The sequence below is a fragment of the Pelodiscus sinensis genome, chromosome 2 (assembly GCF_049634645.1).
Source record: "Pelodiscus sinensis isolate JC-2024 chromosome 2, ASM4963464v1, whole genome shotgun sequence".
Lineage (NCBI taxonomy): Eukaryota > Metazoa > Chordata > Testudines > Trionychidae > Pelodiscus > Pelodiscus sinensis.
Window position 1 is genome coordinate 89,167,800 of NC_134712.1, and position 5,477 is coordinate 89,173,276.

Sequence of the window (5,477 nt, forward strand, 5' to 3'; positions counted from 1 at the left end):
ATAAGAGTCCTTGGCCAGTGGCACCATGCACTCAGACTAAGGGCATAAGTAGTGCTTTGTATCATTCAACAGATTCCCTGCTGGCTGATTGAAAAATGACAAATGGTCTGAAATGAGACTCCTTTCTAGCTTACCTAATCAGAAGGGTATTTGGACAAGGGAGTGGTTCAAAAGCAGGGTGTAAAAATGCCCAAGAGTAAATGATGTGTAATTACATGCTATTGAGGAGGAAAGATGCAAGTTACTTTTAGCAAATTAATGTATGGAAACAAACTAGCTTTTAAAATTAAAGAAAAACAAGAGGCCAAATTATGCAGTTACTCTAAGAGAACCGAAATTACTCAAATGGCAGGAAACAATTGTCTAAATGCAGGAAATAGTCTAGTGAAGGTAGAATGCACACAGCAGGCAGAGACTGAATTAATTTTCTCTTCCCTTTTCTCCAGCATGGCACACCACCTTCTCCATTCAAGACTGAAATGATTGTAGTGGTTAAAATAACACCATACACATAAGTCATAAAAATTACTTGTCACATTGTAAATGCACATGGTGTTGTCCTGCCTTTCAAAAGAGATGTCAAACTCTCCAGTGCCAGGCCACATAAAATATAGTGACAGTGGATAATTTAGCTCGAGATATTTCATCATCCAGAAAGTTTTTCTGAGACAGATGGACAGATAAACCAACTGCATTCATTCGCATTTACTACTTGCTTTTTTGGATCCATCAATCATGGATCCAAAAGAGGAATGCAAGTTCATGCCAATTTTTTTCCTGTGCTTTTAAGCAGCCGATCCAGGATTTAACATCTTTCCATAGATGAAAAAGGTAGAGTTTAGCTGTCATTTATTTGCGCACAGGTAAATTCTATCCAAACCAGGTGTGTCTTAGCATTTAAAAAAAGGAAATATGTTTATTACAGAGCTATTCCTGCCGTTAAAAACAAGGATCAGTTTACTGGTTCCTTAGATGTAACCTCACTTTTCTTTTTAAGGTGTTGTTTTTATTAGAACATGGTAGCAACAAAGGAGTAAATTGTAAACATTTATCATCTAAGCATTGCATTTATTGATTTTCTCATATATAGCACTTTGGGTACATAGTGATATATGTTGGTACCAATGAAAAACGAAAGGTTATAACAGTTCACTGATTATGGATCATCCCCTGAGAGAGCAAGGAAACTTGTAACAAAGTGCCTGACTTGAACGTTACCCATTTATTGTGTTTTAAATGCACTTTGTGGATCCTTAATGCTGCGGGCCAATTTCTTTCCCGGAATAATTCCACTCAAGTCAAGAGATTTACACCAATAGTTAATTTGCCTCTCTGTGAGTGCTTGTTTCTCTGTGTGAACATCTTGGTTTATTGGAAAGTCTCCTTCAGTAACTATGGAGTACGTTGCATCGTTTTCAGATCATAAAGTAAATCATCAGTAACAGCTCAAGTAACATATGACACACAATTCAACCGCCTTCTATACCATGAATATAGATAAGGCTTTATGTACTTATTTCCTTAGGGCTAGATTTTGGTCAGCCTGAACTCAATCAGGAAATGGGAGGAGAGGCTAGAAAGACCCCACCGCTCTTTGGGTAATTACTTCTTGTGTGATCTAAGTGTAGGCGGGGAAGAATTCCAGTCTGACATCTCCCAGAGTGCCTGGCATCCGAAAGGATGTGAGGAAAGTAGAAGTAGGTGTAAGCTTCATAGGCAGAAGTATGCTATATTCTCCCCGATTTGTCAGAGCTCCATTGGCATTTTGTCACTCTGCAGTGGATTTTCCACAATGCCTCTCGTAGGATGGAGATGATCCACACTTCCTTGGTGCTGAAATGTGTCAGCCAGGCATAATCTAGCCTTTAGCGTGATGGCATTTATTCTAACTTCAGATCTTGCCTCCTCCAGAGGAGTAATGTAGTACATTAGGTGTATAATTTTCTAGTCATGTCTGACTTTTTCTTAAGGTGACATAAAAGCAACAACTGACGTTTTCTGACAGGCAGATTGTCAGTGTCATTCCAAATGAGCGTTGCCGAGACAGATCTGCTTACAAATGTCAGAAGCTGGTGAAAGGGAGGCAGAAGAAAAGGAAATCAAGCTTCTGCATTTGCTGATATGTAACTGATGTTGTTATACAGTATGCAGCACTGAACAATGTGAAAGGGAAGGTATAATGTAAAAGGCGGTTAGGCTTGTTCTACACATGTCACTTATGTCGATAGAGTGTGGAAAATCCACACCATTGAGTGACGCAGTAATATCAACCTCACCCAGGGTGTTGACAGGGCTGTGATAATGGAAAACCCTCCCACTGGCATAGGTAGCATCTTCAGGGAAGCACTACAGCAGTGCAGCTGCAACCTTTTCAATATAGACAGGTTCTTACATGGCTCACAATTTGTTGTCATTGCCAAGACGTGCTGACATTTTTCAATGGTTGTAATCACAACCATTATATGTTTCCCTCTGTGCCTCATGTAGTATGCACTTTATCCCCTTCCAAATGCCCAAGGCTCTGAATGAGCTTTCTGGAAGGTATATTTAGTTTTCATATTTACATTGCAAATATAGCAGGGGTAAACACATGCAACTTGGTGAAGCATCGCTGTCCTCGAGTTTTCATTCATCCATTACACTGAAGAGGAAAAGCCTGATTGTTACAGTTACTGAGCATCCAATAGCAGACACTGATTTCAGTCAGTCCCAAGCTGAAATACAAGTTCACATCTTTTCTTAAGTTTGTGAAAGTTTGATCCACTTTTTAAATAAAACAAACATGGTTGGGGGGGGGGGGGGAAGGGGAGAAGAGGAAGGCTGCGGGTTTCTATGCACTTTCCTGTTTATGTCCTGAAGGGAAAAAAGAAGAAATCCGCAGCTAGTGAAAATCATCATGGGTCCACTGAACCTGGTTTATCACTACAGAAGATCATTTCTGAACAGACTGAAAAGAAGAGTACCAGAAATTTTCAGGCATGTTCTTGTAATATATCCAGCAGCATCTATCTATCTAATGGATGGCATGTTTAAAAACACCCAACCAACCTCCCTCCCCTCCCCCCCCAGCCAAAAAAACCCAAGAGTTTGTCACTCCACAGATTTACTTGTACAAGTAAATCATATTCAAATTATCCTACTGAAGTTGGTGGGCCAATTCATATGGAGTAAGGATTCTCAAATGACAGATGTTAGGACAGAGACACCTTTAGATTTCTGGCATGCTACAATTATAAAGACATTTCAAAAAGACTATACATTTTAAATGAATATACCATTTGCTAATAGAGCCAGCAGAAAACAATCCAAGAGGTGAAATGTTGCAGTTAGAACACTGTATGCTGAAGAGAAAGCCAGCTGAGCATGGCTTAACACACCCTTCCAGTTCCTAAAAGGAAGTCACATTTTACAAACCAAACTTGGCACACGGAGCTGCAGAGAAATCAAATATTTGCATAAGATTTTCTACTTTTGCCTATGAAAAGGTAAGGCAACTGAAAAAGTTAGGATTCTCAGGGGAATGCACATTTTTGAGATACTGTGACAAAACTCCTTCTCTGTTTTGGCAGGTCCTGCACTTTTGGGTGGACTGCTGAGCTTAGAGACTCATGGCAGCCTTCCATTTAGACTCTTTCCCCAAGGGCATAAACTTGACATTTACTTAGCCATCATCATTGGCTAACATAGGGGAAAGGGAGGTGAATAATCCCATAGGTTCTGCTGCTCCTCCTAGTGGGTTGGGGACAGGCCAGACCCCTTTCCAAAGTAGTTCTTCCCCTCTGGTGTGTCTCACTGTCCAGGCCAACTCTTCTGTAGCAAATAGGGAGTGGGGGGTAGAGAGGACCCAGGCCTGCCCTCTACTCCAGGTTCTAGCCCAGGGACTCTGTGGATAGCAGCTGTCTGCAACATCTCCAGAGGCATCTGTGAGACAGCTATGATTCCCTGGGCCACTTCCTCACTGTCCCATCCCAGCACCTTCTTTATCCTTACTGCAGGACCTTCCACCTGGTTCCTGACAGTGTCTGTACTGCCTCCCTTCCACTGTCCTCCAGCAGCATGCCTCGTTACTCCAGCTCCTCACACACCCAGAACTAACTCAAGGGAAGTCTTTTGAACCAGTATTAGCCAGCTCTTAATTGGCTCCAGATGTCCTGATTAGCCTGTCTTAATTGGTTCTAGCAAGTTCCTGATTGACTCCAAGTGATCTGATTGCTCTGGAGTAGCCTCAGTTAGTTTACCCAGGGAAAAGGGAATTGTGTAATCTGGGGCTAATGAACCTGCCGTCTGTCATTCTCCTGTAGCCATCTGGCCTCACCCTGTCACAGATTAATATTATATTCTACGGTAATATTTCTCATTTTCAGAAAAAAATAGTAATTAAGAGTCTATTTAAGATTTGTTTTGCAAAATTAAACTCCAAAATCTCAACCTACTTTTACTTAAGGGAATTGTCTATGGAGACAAAAAAAAACCTAATCACAACTGGAGTCACACAATGCACACAAACATGAAATATTTTCTAGGGGGAGAAGTGGAGCAACCCCGTTAGTGATTGGTAGAGACTGACATTCAGCAATGGGTGTCCTAATATTCAGCTTGCATATTAACCTTTTAATATCTAAAAAATTAAAAATATGAGACACCTCCTTTTCATCTCCTCACACACAATCTACATCCCTCTTTTGAAGAGCCTGCAACTAAGACTTCCTTTTTAAAATATTTGGAGCCTGGGGAGTGATCATAAACCATCAAATATTCACTTGCATTTTTTGTCAAGGGAGAACATTTAGCAAAAATAAGGTAAGTCCAGATGACAGTGAAGCCACTAGCATGAATTTGTACATGCAAACTGAATTTATGTGCATAAATCCAACAAGTATTTACTCAGTTTATTGTTCATATGAATTTTGCACGCACAAGCCTAAGTTTATGCATGCAAAAATCTAGCCACAGAAGATGGCTACTGTAATTTTACAAGCTGTGATAAAAAAATTGGCTCTTAATATGCAGACAATTTTTTGGTATGTTCACTGATCATTCTGCTATCTCCTAACTTATCAAGCAGACTAGAGGGCAGAGTGAGTAACGGCATGTTTTATATCAGCCATCAACAACACAATTCTTTGTGGAGAAAGTATATTAAATAATTGGAATTATTGATAACCATTGTTCAGACACAGGTGGCATGATGCAACATCCTAATAACATTTTTGTTTCTAACTTTACAAGACAGGGTCAAATGAAATGCAAGCTACAGCATATCTATTAGTTGGTTTATGACTGTCTGCTTTTGTCAGTGAATTTTATCATATAAACTTTTTGCCCCAGCAAGCTCAATCGATATCATTACTAGCACGTCAAAAAATCATCAATTTATAAGCAAACACAGATTTTTTTGAAGTGGTATTCTACTGTACTTTGAAGATATATCATTTTTAGAAGAGGCAATTTAACAACCCATTGAATATATTAGAATT

The 5,477-nt window shown here is 39.8% G+C and overlaps 1 long non-coding RNA gene across 4 annotated transcripts; it reads right to left on the reverse strand.

Annotated features, from left to right (window-relative positions):
* Positions 1 to 1,015: 1,015 nt before the first annotated feature.
* On the reverse strand, positions 1,016 to 4,074 carry LOC142826742 (uncharacterized). Of its 4 annotated transcripts, none has more exons than XR_012900969.1 (3): positions 3,991 to 4,074; positions 3,276 to 3,388; positions 1,016 to 2,714 (listed from the first exon to the last, which is right to left on the reverse strand). It is a non-coding gene; the product is annotated as an uncharacterized LOC142826742 (long non-coding RNA). The 4 variants fall into 4 exon arrangements; XR_012900968.1 differs by having other exon boundaries at positions 3,976 to 4,064; XR_012900971.1 differs by lacking the exon at positions 1,016 to 2,714 and adding an exon at positions 2,762 to 2,947.
* Between the last annotated feature and the right edge of the window lie 1,403 nt (positions 4,075 to 5,477).